The sequence below is a fragment of the Accipiter gentilis genome, chromosome 16 (assembly GCF_929443795.1).
Source record: "Accipiter gentilis chromosome 16, bAccGen1.1, whole genome shotgun sequence".
Classification (NCBI taxonomy): Eukaryota; Metazoa; Chordata; class Aves; order Accipitriformes; family Accipitridae; genus Astur; species Astur gentilis.
Window position 1 is genome coordinate 26,464,914 of NC_064895.1, and position 14,453 is coordinate 26,479,366.

Genomic DNA, 14,453 nt, shown 5'->3' on the forward strand with positions numbered 1-14,453 from the left:
TCAGAGCTTCCTATCAAATGCTAAACTTCCAATGGATCTCTTTCCAGATAAAAGCCCTGAGAGCCCATACCTCACCCCCCCCACACACACTTGTTAAGTAAAACTTCTAATTTTTTCCTGGTTCTTTTCTCTTTCTGCATGAAAAAAGGAGGAATGTACTTTTTTTTCTAGTATCTCTAACACTTTGGGATTTTACATGAAACTGTCTTACCTGATAGAATTTATTTTAGGTTTTCCTTCAGATGTTAGATTTTTCAGTGAGTCAGAAATTTTCCGAGGAAGGTGTACATCATTGCTAAAATACAAAAGGTCAGATCTGCCCCTGGTCTTTCAGCATTGCACAACCAAGGTTTTGAAAGTCGATCTACCTTTAGTCGCACAAGACCCTGAAACACCAATACTTTGCAGACGCAGTTGGAAATCCATAAAAACATATATTAAAAAAGCACAAACAAACCACAAGTGTCATGAACAACTTCTCTTTAAAAGAAAATTGCAATGGTGGCATAGAGTTGAGGGGTAGGAAGGAGAAGAAACAGAATGAATGGTGTTATTCACAGTGCCTGAAGTAAAGCTGCTGTCTCCAGTCAAAGCCAAGATGCTTCTCCAACCTCCTCTAGTCAAGGGACACAAGTCCAAAGGAAGATTCACACCAGAAATCTAATGTAGGAGCTTTGAGTCAACTCTGGAAGGGCTTCTTTCTCTTCACTGATTATAGAAGGAGCCGAAGAGAACAGTGTTTTGATTTTGGCACCTCAGGGTCATGTAACTTAGACACTTCAGACATTTTTGGATTTAAATGTCTAGGTAGATTCAGCTCACGTGAGTTTACACTCCGTAGTGTAAATCTCTATATTCAGCAGCTGTGTGATGCTTAGTTGCCAGTTGGGGTTAAACCATGACAATCCTCTAAACAGCCTTTATAACCAGTGGACAAAAAGAGCCATTTCTGGGGAATGGTTTAGCCAGTTTTACAACCTCATCTTTAGTTGATATAAACTGTAAAATCAATTCATCCTTATCTATTTCTAAGCAACTTCTGCCTCAGCCCAGTCTGAGTGTCTTTAAATGTTGGGCTACTTACCCTAAAAATACCCCTTATGGGTGAATAAGAAATTGTAGCCCCAGAAAGGCTCTGCAGAGTTTTGTCTGTTCTCAAGAAATCTTTCAGATCTTCTTCAGCTTAACTTAGGAAAAAAATTAGGAATTAGGCAGTGGAGGGAGTTGGAAAGGATGCAAGGAGTTTCCAGATTCCAAACTTGTGTTGTTTTTTCAAGAAATTATTTTCTCCAGCCAGGTTATACCAATTTGTAGCCACAGCCTCGGTCTGTTTATCTTGGATGCTGTATGGCTTTGCTATAACTGCTCTCCCTTGTCCAGTTTTTCAGCTAATTGATACACAAAATTGTCTGGTTAGAGATCAATTCAGTCAGTATTCTGAACTCAGAGGTGTCTCTTCTTTCTCCTTTTTCTCTCATCTGAGTTTCAAATTCATATGTGCCCTATTTTTATACCAGCATTTTCATACAGGTGGTTTTGGTTCACCAGCTTAGATCCAAACTATAGGATGGACATAACAACTGGCAAGACATGGCTGGAATACCCTGTGTAGGAGATCCAACTCATCCTGGTCAATCTGATTCTTGAGAAAAGAAGACTCAGATGACCATTGCCAGCTTCTACCTGTTGGAACTGTAGGAAATGCTACCACTGTCTGCTGCCTTGAAAAGAAACTGAGTGACCATAGTAAACTGATATGTTGTTCTGGAAATTAAGCCACCATTCACTCTCCTGAAATTGAGAAAACCAGAGTTTTCTGGTTCCAGGCAAGGGAAGAAACAGCTGGTTTGGCATCGCTTCTGTAATATTGGCAAGCCTGTTCTGCAGGCTGTTTGCACCTACCATCAATAAAAGGCTAAGTGAAACTGCAAGCCATCTGTCTCTGGTGTGACTCTGAACCCTGTAGAACATCTCTTGAGTGATGGTAACCATTAGTCATCCCCTTAGTCTTCGGAGGAGATGCTCCATCTGGCTGCAAGGTGGAAATTTTCTCCAGTCACACTTGTAGATTGCACAGAACAGAAGTTGTAAACACAAACATTTTACTGTCACAGATATTTTAAAACCTTGGAGGGGGGAGGAAAGCCTGAAAATTCCTCCTTAACCAGTTTCCTTGAGTCCTGACACATGGCACTGTGCCTTCTGTTCCCAAGTGACACCTGCATTCAATAAATCCGAAAGTTCTCAATAAAAATTTGTCCATCATTTTCTGTTACAACTGTCTTCTGGGAAACTGTCGGACTTAAAGCAATTGTTTAGGCACCCATGGGAGAATCGTAATGAGAAATGAACTCGGTAACAGAGGGTTTCTGTGTTTATTTAAACAAACTCTAGTTATCTTCAACGTGTGAAAAGGCTACAAAGAACTGCCCAATACGGGCCCTCACATTTTAACAACAGTCCATTTTCCAGGATTGTTTGGGCTGTGAATATTTTCATACAAGCATGCAGAGATACCATGATGAGAATTTGACTTCAGAGAAGCCAGGACACTAACTTATTTTTTTAACAACTATGCAAAGGAGATCACCAGACTACAGAGTAACTACTGCTTGGGATTTTGGTTTGTTGTTGTTGTTGTTGCTTTTCCTTCTTGGATGTTGCTTTTTTTTTTTTTTTTTTTTTTTAAATGAGATTTATGCAATCATGTCAACATTTTCCACAGACTAAACATCTGAGAGACTTCTTCTCTGAAGCCCTGGCACCAGTTGGTGGTGGAAACTTGGATCTTTCCCCCCCCCTCTGTGCCACAAACCTGCAGATGCCAAATCTGGCATTTGCATCCATGACAAGTGTGCTGCCTTGCCAGCTTGTTTCACTGAAATTGGCTCCTGCTGGGAGGATCTGCTCACAAACTTGTTATGCTGGCACCTGACCATTTTTGGGTACTATCTTTAACACGGCACATCTGTTGTAGGCACACATACTCTTTAGCTGGCTCAAAGCACCACGTGATGGACTGTCCTATTTTATGGAAGTTATCCAGCCTTGACACACTCTTGGGTACACAGCTCAGCAATTCCACAGTCTTGGTTACACTTGACAACCCAGGCTGACATTAGCAATCTTGTCTCACTTCCCCCCCCTTTCACGAGGAGTAATCACAGTTGCCTTCCTCATCCGTATGGCTAAAACACAAGGCTAAGTCATATGGTTGTCGAGTTTGAGACATATTGGGTCTGTTTGACAACTCCTTTTTTCAAGGCTCTCTAAATAGTGCAGAAAATTCCACTGCAATTAATTTTGAAAATGTTAAGTGTTTATTAACTGTGAAAGCTCTGAAAGGAGAGCAAAAATAAATGATTGTCAGGATTCCCTTTATTTAAGCTACTATAATTTCCTTAAAAAATGGAAACAAGATCAGTGGCTCTAGAAAGGCTGAGACATCCTTTAATTTCACCCTTGATTGTATCTGATTCATATTATCGGAATTTGGGAAGCTTGACCAATTTATATTCATTATTCTTTGGCAAGGCGTCTTGATGGCAAGGGTTATTGATGTTAAAATTACTACTGCTTCTTTGGCAAGACTCGGAGCATGCAGCTCTAGAGATGAGAGCAGGAAGATGCTCATGTATTTCAATCAGACTGAGGCCAGGAGAAAAGATGAGGGAGACTGGGTCCACTAGTGCTGCAGAAACTTCTGACTCTGTGACAGGAGAGCAACCAGGCAGCTATTTAAAATACCCTCTGTGTCTATGCTTCATTCAGATCACAGCTCCATCCAGATCTTGCCATACAAATACATACTGAGAATTTCAGTACTTATTAATTATGTAAATTCTGAAAGGGAAGGGGAAAAAAAAAAGATTGTCAGGAATCTATCCTTTTAAGTGAAGCACTTCCAAAAAAAAACCCCCCAAAACCACCCAAAACCACCCCCCAAAAAACCCCAGAAGAATTCTCTTCAGTAATGTTTGAAAATTACATGCTGTTGTTTTAGAAAGGAGAGGCATTGAAGGTTGTGCCATATATTTTCTATATAGATGAATATAAAGTCACATAAGTGTTTATACACATACACACATGCTGATATCTGTGCCTACACTTCATTTACTGTACATCTACATAATTTTACGTCAGGTCACATATGCTTGTGGGTATAAATATGGGGTGTTTAGATGGCGATACAACAGAGTAAATAAAAAGCTGTATCACTGCTCATGTGCGTATCACCACTTCTTTCTACCCTGCCCTATAAGCCTTTCCTCTTCTCTGCCTCCATGGATTTATTCCAGCTCTCCAAATTCTTGTGTCATTTCTTACTATTTATTACTTATTAAGAAAAACATCTAGCCATATGAAAATCTCTTCTCCCTTCTGTATGTGGATTTCCTCCTCTGTGCAAGCACTTGGAAAGCAAAATTGAGTCTTGAAACAGTCCTAAACACACCAAAATCTTTACAATCAATTATCCTTCAGCCCTGCAGGGGAAGAAAGGGGACAGTCACACTTTTTTTTTTCCAGAGGTCCTTTGCACTTGTTTCTAATCTATGAAGAATCCAATGTATTCAATTTAAAAGTTGGGCTATTTTTATGTTACAATAAGCTGTCCTTGGCCCATATGTGAGAATTCAGTTTTACTTCTGTGCTATCCACTCAATAAATAAAAGTAATCATGACACGTGTTTCCAGTGCAAGGACATCAAAGGAAATGCCTTACAAAAATTAATCCCGATCAACTGAAGTGGAAAAAGAAACCTTTTTTTCTATTTCTTTGCTTACTTTTCCCTAAATAGTCATGTGGCTTATTCCTATCATCTTGATGTTAGGAGAAGTGTAAAGGAAAGTGAAGTACTGGATTATATTGCCTGAGAATTAGGTGGTGGAGTATCCACCACTGCAGGTTTTTGAGAGCAGGGTAGGTAAGTAGCTGTCAAAAGGGCTTAGATGTGATTGATCTTGCATCTTGATCTCCTATTGAGGAGTAAAGCACAGGACCATTCAGCTCCACCTCCTACAGACTCCATGTAGGTAAAATGGTGGTGGAGATACAAACATTGCATTGAATTTCCATTGCAATGTCTTGCTTCATCAGGGCTTTGTCTCTCCTGGTTTATCTAATACAGTCTGAAAAAACCCTTGAGGAAAAACATTGCGATGATATGCTCTCTTTCTATATGTATCAAAAAAATGCTTGCACGTAAGGTGTCTCTGTGTTTTAGTAAGCTGTGTGCAACAGACATTATTTATACTTACATTCTTCTCTTAAAAGAAAATCAGATGAGCTACATTACCTGCAAGAACAAACAGAAATACTCTGAAACCGTTGTTCAGGTAAAGTCATATAATTTTATGGAGACCATACTGAAATCAGCAGTAGTTCAGATTTAACTTGGTGAACTCTGAAATGACTTCTTCCTTTGCAAGATGTTATTGACCTGGTTGTTTTCCGATCACCGTTTGGGTCAACAGACCTGTATTCATCCCACCCAGCTTGAAATACTCAAGATGTCTGTGGCAACAGAAGCCACTTCTATAGTCAATACAGAGAAAGAGATAAGTGTATTCGTGGGATGACTTAGATCTTAGGTTGGCTGATTCTCCTGAGATAATTTTTTCTTTCTTCCCTGACTACATAATAGTCTTACAGCAGCTCAGGTACCTTAAGTCATACAGGATAAATGTGGGCCTCGATTCCTATAGCAGGAGTGAGATTCAGATCTACAGGGGACTGTCTTGATGACACTGTGAAAAGTAACTCTACCTCTGCATCCATCCACACTTTGGGCAGGAAGGACCTTGCAAGATGGACCTTGCAAGAAGGACTGCCTCCAGCTGTGTGACTGCCCAGCTGTGATTGTACTATAGAAGGAAAAAGGATATTGACAGCCTTGTCTGAGGAAACAAGGCCTCAGAGTCTCTTTCCTTAATGTTCTTTATCATGGCATTCCCCACCTTTCATAGTCAGATGGCAGACTCTCCCAAAACTCACATGAAATACTTTCGTGCACAAGCTGTGACACAACATGGAAAGATCAAAGGCTGCTGTCTGACTGCTCATCTCTGCTACTGTTGAAAAAATTCCCAGGTGCAGAAAATATCTTTAACCCTTTCTTCAGCCTGTTTGTTAAAGTGGAAAGATTTCTCTCATTCTTACATTTCTTGAATCCAGAGATTCAGTAGATTGTGTGTGAGAAAGGTTTAGGGGAAGGGGGTTGGTGGTTATAGTTCTTTTGCTTTAAAAGAAAAATGCTAGGGGGAGCAGTAAGAAACAAGAGAGTAAATAGTGAATATCAGGCCAACCAACATCAAGCTTGTAAAATCCAACTGAGAATTATCGGTCTAGTTCCATATCATACCTATTTCTGCATGTGTGTGCCTATCTTCTGATCTCTTTATTATCTGTGCATATTATTAGCACAAAAATTCCCCAGTGCAGCAACCCTACCCTGTTCTACTGAGAAACAGTGGACTGTCATTCCTAGAAATCATAGAAAATTGTGCTGGGAAAGTCTTTGCAAGCTCAACTGTACCAACCCCTGATGTAAGACAAAATTTAATTTGTCCACAGTTTTTCTGCTGAGCATGGTGGACGTCATTGCTCACATTAACGTCCACGTCAAGAATCCCAAAGGCTCTAGTGGCCTGCAGTTCTTCTTTTGGATGTCTCAGAAGCTACTTATTTTGTCTTAAGTGGGATATCTTAACAGCAAAGTCTTTGTTCTGAAAAATTTGGAACCATTTTATCCCTGAGTGGAATCAGAACCAGAGCGCTATCACTTTGCCATGCAGAGACATCTTGTTCTGATGTTTCAGTCACTATGACTTGACACCACCCACCTGGAGAGCTGCATCCATTTCTGGGATCCCCAGTACAAGAAAACATGGACCTGTTAGAGCGGGTCTAGAGGAGGCCACGAAAACAATCATAGGGCTGGAATACCTCTGCTATGAAGAAAGGCTGAGAGATTGTTCAGCCTTGAGGAGAGAAGGCTCCAGGGAGACCTTATTGTGGCCTTTCAATGCTTAAAGGAGGCTTGTAAGAAAGATTAAGAAAGACCTTTTTTTCAGTGCCTGGAGTGGCAGGACAAGGAACAACAGTTCTGAACAGAAAGAGGGTAGATTTAGATTGGACATAAGGAAGAATTTTTTTACAGAGGGTGACAAGACACTGAAACAGGTTGCCCAGAGAAGTGGTAGATGCCCCATCGCTGGAAATGTTCCCAGTCAGGTTGTATGCGGCTTTGAGCAACCTGATCTAGTGAAACATCTTCCTGCCCATGGCAGGGGGTTGGACTAGATGACCTTTAAAGGTCCCTTCTGATCCAAACTATTCTATGATTCTATGAGTTGCATAATCCAATCTGAATAGTCTGTAGTACTAGAATCGCGTTGTGAGCAGCAAAAAATCTTCCACGACTTAAGAGGAAGACCATCAGGAAATTCTGAGTTTGGCATGCTGGACTTTACAAGAAGGAAGACTGAGGCTGTTTTGGAGATAATGTACTTCAGTGACAATGTGAGGCTGTGTCCAGGGCAGAGAATTTGTGTGACACAAGAAACCTAGATTTCCTTTCTGCCTTTACAGCTATCTTCCTGTATGACCCTGTAACAACACATTTTCCCCTTTCTACCTGTACTTCTTCTCCCACCATTTGCTATTCATCCCTGTTGAGATAATACACCCTTTCAGGCAGTTCAAATCCTCCACAGATTTTCCCTCTGCCTAGAACAAGTTATGTTCTCATCTGAGGCATATAGATGTTGATATCCAGGTGTGGATTTATTACAAGGAATGAAGCGGGCTTTTAAAAGCCTTGCCTTGCTATCTTTTCTGCATACCATAGTGTCGGGTGCGTGTGTCAAAGAAGCACATTGGGGGAGGAATGTGGTGGAACTGGAGAGAAGCAGTAGCATTGCAAAACATCTGTTGGCCAATTTCAGCCAAAATTTGACAGATGGGGTACAAATTGCAAGGGTGTTACAGCCTTTGAGTTTTATAAAATTAAGTGGCCAGACAGAGGAAAGACATGTCACTAGTACCCCCTCTATAGAGTAGGCTCAATGTATCTCAGTCGTTATCAATACCAGATAATCAACAGAAGAAAGAAAAGCTGTGAATTTTGCAACCATTCACAGTCCTGAATTAGAGCTTTCACCTTGTTGGACAGGAGAATACCGGTTAGAAACACAAACCTGTTGCTAACCTGGCTTCGCTTGTCCCACTGCATACAGAAGAACTGATTTTGTTGCATTTTTCTCATATGTCCCTGATTTATTCTATTTCTTCCTTTTTCAGAATATTTCAGTATAATTGTTAGTCTTTGTTTGTCTTACAGAAGTAAATGGACCAAAGGGCTAACAGTTGAAATGGACCAGAGAAATTAATACTGTTAGTTCAAAATTGTGAGAACGGAACAGGGGAATACTGAAAAAAAGGTGAAATGATTTGTCCAGTGTCACATAGGAAAGCAGCAGCAGAGATTGGTAAAAATACATATTTTTGAGCACAAAACCAAGATGAGGGAGATGAAATCATCCTTTCTTTCAAATGTTAGAGCAGCAGAAAACAATTACATTGACTATAGGTCAGACTTTGAATTTGGGACACACAAATATTTCCAAATTCAGGAAAGAAAGGATGAAATCAGCTTCCTGATAATAAGCACGAAGAAAACAGATCTTAGGTTGTTGTCTTGAAACAGAAACCTGGGACTCTTGAATTCCAGAGCCCTACCCAATTATAACTGTGATATAGCTGTGTTTAAAGGACAGTAGCCCCCCCTTTCTACCTATTTAAATAGACCTGCTTCTTTATCCTGTATTTGTGGATCTTGTTCTGCACTCACAAAAAGACTGCATGAGTCAACTGGTGGGAATTTTTCATTTCTGCTAAACCAGCACTTTTCTTCCTCTTTAACACTAATAACTCAGGCCCTGTGTCTCTCATTTCATAACCCAAAGGTATGGAAGCCCTACTTGCATTATGCTCCGTCAGCTGTGTTACAAAAATACTGATTTAAAGCTCTATTTTTCCCTCTTCGGCATGTTTCCAATAATGTCTGGATAAGAACTGCTACAGGTGCCCTCCCATGTTTAAATTTTCTTCCTCTCAAGAAAGTACGTGCTCCTTCGAGAGCAGATAAGCTCAAGGAAAAAAAAAAAAAGAAGAACCACTCAGACCTCCTGTGAGGTCACAAATGATTATGATAATAAAGAAGAAATGCTGAAGCTCTCAGCTGATGGTTATTCTGTGGGATCATAATCTGGGAAAGCAATATTTGATTTCTCTTTCCTTGAAAAAAGAGGTCATTGCTCCATCCCTCACACCTGCAGGAGGGCAGAAAAGGGATTAAAAAGAGGGGTCTCATCAGAACTGTCAGGAAGAAAAAGCAGTACAAGCAGTTGATTTTGCAAGTCCACCGTTGTCCAATCTATCTGTGTTTTCCATATATTCATTGGGCAAAGGGCTTTTTATTCGAGGTGTCTAGTCACATAGGAATCTACCACTGAAAAATATTAGAGAAGACAGCATTTTGGAAATGGAATGTAGGCAGTAAGACAAATCTTAGTTGATCTGGTTTATGATTTATTCCTTGGGCCAGGGATATAAGCTCAGGGAAAAAAAAAAAAAAAAAAAAAAAAAAAAAAAAGAACAGGAAGAATTAATAGGTTCACTACATTCTAATTCTTATCTGAAAGAGAGAGGGCAAATTATACCTTTCTCATATAACAGCAGTGCTTTGCCAGTGATGTACCTCCCCAACATGTAGGGTTTCTGTTCCCAAACATGCTTTTCCTTTGCCCTGATGGAGATCCTCTTAGAAATGGGATTACGTGCAAGGACATTCAGTCATAAATTTGTTTCTTGAATCTCTGGTAACCCTACACAAAAAACCATTCTTGCTTGATGTTTAGAGAGAGATTCATTCCCATCAGCTACCTTGATTATCGCCCCTTCCATGTACCCCAACATGGGTCATCTGTCTTTGGCTCACACGAATGTCTTCTTTCTCTTCACAGCTACATATCTTCCCTAGGGTAATAATCGCGTCATTTAATATTTATAAACAATATCAGAAAAACACTTTAATAACATATACTTCAGTGTCTGGAAACAACACAAAGGAGTCTGTATCACATATGTCGCAAGCTCCTTGCTGGCTGTAAAAGGTGCTGGTGGTTGATAGCCATAGCTTGAGAACTAATACGGAGATAAACAAAGTCAGTGCTGATTGCCTCTGGGCTTTTGAAGTAAGGAGCATCTGTGACTCATGGTGGAGAACAAGAGAGTACTGGAAACAAACATGGAGAATTTCAAGAGAAAGCAAAGAGAGTGGTGCTATTAAAACTACCCGGTAATGTCAGATTGTTGAACATGTCTGCTGAAAAACAGTAGATGCGCCGCCATTGAAAAACCTTTACACTAGGTTGGTCAAAATCATTAAGGGCATATGACGAGAGACACCCTTCCACCGACCTATGGGCATGAGGAAGTTGCCCTGCCCCAGAAACGTCTTCTATCTGTGTGTTCAAACATCTTGGACTAGAGCAGCTGATAGCCTAAATATTTCTGTTTTCTTACTGAGATAGTTAATTCTCTAAGTAACATTTGCCGTGAACAGAAATCCTTTGTGCATTTCACTGACTTTACTCAGATTAACCCTATCTACCACTTGCCCCTGAAGTCAATATAATGACATCTCCTGAAAATATATAGTAATTATAGAGTCTTTGATTTGACACTTTTGAGGAAAAAAATGTAAATAAAAATAGTTTCTCTTACTACCATAGGTGCCTTTGAAACATAAATTAGAATTTCTTGTCCTAATTTGCCATTGACAAGTCTTAGAGGCAGAGTTAAGACAAAATTCTTGAGCCAGCAAACTTGCTTCTACAAGTACAAAGGAATTTAAAGAGTGGCCTCGGGAAGAAATGGATGTAGCTGTCAGTCACATGAAAGAATTTAGAAACAGAATGCAATGCTTTGTCAAATGGTGGGATTCAAATGTAACGGCATGTCGTTGACCCTGGTGCTCAGCAACACATATTTCAAATCCCTGAAGATTAATAGGGAAGATGGTTACAGCTCTCACAACAGCTGCTGGAAAGTGTTCCTATCTCACGTTTTAATTACATGTATTTATACAGTAAAAAAGTCCTAAATGCAATATAGCCTGTAGTATGCAACAATTTTGAACATTTATGAGATTCAGGCAATTAAGAGTCTAAACTTTCAAATGTTTCCAGATGGCACACTGATTAACAATTGTGTGAATTTAATATTTGTTTAAATGCGCTGCTCTGTAAAATATTTCTTAATAGTATATGAATGCATTGCAATGAATCTAGGCACAACTTTTCTTCAAGCACAACTTGCCTCCTTGCCTGAAGAAGTGGAAATCTCATTAGCTGATTATATAGACCAAAAGCAGTAGCAAAGCAGTGGTAAGAGATGAAAAAGACAAAAAAAAGAAGCCAAGCTATTTCTTAACTAATGAATGTTTCTCCTTTCTTTTAGGTGCAGGTCCCATGATCTTCATGCAAGCCACTTGCAGCATCCGTCTTGCAGTTCTTGCAAGTGAACCTACGAGTAAGGACATTTTCTTGGGGCTAAAAGCATTATGAATGTTGACATCAGTTGCATACAGTAAATTGAAAGTGAGGATCTACAGTGTAGTTTTGTTTTTTAAGAAAACACCTAACCTTTGGTGCTTTCAATGCAGCTAAACCACCTAAATTCCTTAAATAATCTGTCCGCAGCTTCTTTTGGTATTTCCAAGCCTTCCTCATTTCTACTATTTTTTCTGTTGAAAACTTGAATCAATGCAATTCCCCACCCTCCACCCAAAATATTTATTTTTGGAGGTGAAATTTATTTTAGCAAAAAGAGACCTATTGATGATAATGGCAATTGTCAGCTATGAGCCTAGATCTTTCAGAAGTTTTTGTAGGAGATATGATCTAGTTAGTTCATATATTTGAATCTGATACTAGGGTCTGAAATAAAAGGAGCAGCCTGAAATTCAATGTCAGAAGCCTTGTAAATCTTCTATTCTAAAACCTAAAAATGGAAAAACCTTGAATGATCTATAATCTTTAAAAATCTGGCTTCTGCCACATTCAGGAGAAACTGTTCCCTCATTTTGTGAAATACTTGTAATACATGCAAGTCACAGAAAACAAGATTTATCTCACCTGCCATCTGAGATCTGTAAGGTAATCATCTGGGTCCAGAACTGGGTGATCCAGTAAATTCCTTTGAAATTCAATAGAGAAAAATATGTGCCTCCAAAGCCAGATTCTTCTCCCATCTTTTAGACCCTAGGAGGAGATGAACTGCCCTCTGAAAACACCTCTTGCTCTCCACTGTTTGTATAAGGAGCCTGGTCTGACTACTTTAGATGTAGGTATCTAGCTTCTAGATACTTAAAGTATGTGAGATGAATCCCAATAATGATGGACATAGTTTACTCTGAATTTCTAAATAAATGTTTTAAATTTCAACTTTAACTCTTACAGCTCTTTCTTTTTGTGTGTCAGGGACAGCAGTGATTATAAAAAAAACAATGGAAACATCCACATTTTGGCAGAGGTGATCCAGCTGTCGTGCCTTTCAACCTCAATAAAGCTATTTCAATATAGCTTATTTCTGAGGTACAATTTAAACTATTAGCTATGCCTTTTCCCTTTTCCTTTGTTCCTTTTTCCCTTGGGTTACTTAAGCAGGTTGCAAAGCTGGCAACATTCACGTTGGAGCAGTTTTTGAAATTCCATATAATCTTCTGGTTTTGAAATTAAGTAAAGGAAGAATGTCATCCCTAAACCTGTAAGGAAACAGAATGAAACCTTAAAAATTAAAATAGCAAACTGAAATTGTGTGAAATGGTTTTAATAGATCCAGAAGAAACAATGGAAACCTACCCCTAGGCACTGGTTCCAGAACACCTGTAAAGGAAATTTATGAAGTAGATTATGTGGTGTGTTGGGTGTGATTTTAAGGACTGTGTTCCTAGCTCCCAAGCAAGAACAGACAATCTCATCATTTGCTTCCACGTGGGAAAACTACACAATAGGAAAAAAAGGAAGGAAGATAAACTATGAATGGCAACTAAAAGAAAGAGTACTGTGTTTTCCTTTTGTTTAATGGTGGCTTAATGGAACAGGATGGGCTTGAGAATAGCTAATTGGTTCAGAGCGCAGAGCCTGGACATTGTACTTGGCTTTGCAATTTACCTGACACCTTGGATAAACCCCTTGGCTATCCTGTTTTCAACTGTCCTGACTGCTTGGGTTGCAAACACAACTGATGGAGACAAGAGATTTTTTTTCTTTCTATTTATTTGACCAGAGTCTTGCCAAAAGTGCAACTGGTAAAGATGCCTAACATACTTGTGATGCCATTTGGTAGGCGTTGTTTGGTGGCAGATTGCACTGTAAAAGACCAATTTATTCTCCTTGACTGGGATTCCACTGACTTAAGCGAAAGTAAAAAAAAAAAAGAAAAAGAAAAAAGTGAACCCCACTGGTCATTGAAACATTGTGTTAAAGTAGTTTTAAATGAAGGAAGAATTTTACCTGCTCTATCATTCTTCCACAAATTGTGCATCTGCTTTCCCCTTCTATTTCTATTTTTTAAAATGTCAGTGAATACTGATTTTTTTTTTCTCTCATAGTTATGACAGAAGTGAGGGGTTTTTTTTTCAGCAGCACTTATGAAGACAAAATTTTAAAGCCAGTGTTAGCTTGTCCAGCATAGTTAGTGAAGGAGGAAGGAGAGAATGAAAAAGATGCTCTTCTCACCCCCAGAAGCGGACATAACTGGTCTGAGTTACTTGACAGTGAAAACCTGTTTCAAGCACAGCTTCCCATATAACCATCATGGCTTCATGGAGTCCTGTTAAAACACTGCGATTTTTACAAAATCTTGTTAAGATAGTACTACTGAAAGAAAAAAGAACTGCAATTATATCAATTGCTATACGGCTAGACAGTACCGCTAATCTCAGGAAAAAAAAATTTACATAAAGTTATTTCCAGGAAGAAACAAACACTTTTTCAATGTAGCAATGTAATTAGCATAGGCTTCCATATCTGAATTCTAATGAATTCATTCCTATTTTTTAGTGTTTTATCACCACTTCCTTTTCCAGATCCTTCATGTGATATATTAGTCTGTTTGGATTTGATAGGCAATAAAACCAGACCAGTCAGTCTGTTAGTTCTATAACCCTTTTGCATTTAAGAAATAATATAAATAGCATAAAGACAGAGGGAGAAATCAATGTGTCAATTATTTATATAGAAGAAAGTCTACCTAGTAAAATGAAATTGCTTAGTTCCTAAAGGGCAGAGATGAACTTTTTTGGCTGCTTATGCAGAAATGTTATAAATATTTAAATGTAAATAATAAAATCTTTACATGCATAAATAAACATGAGATTGATATT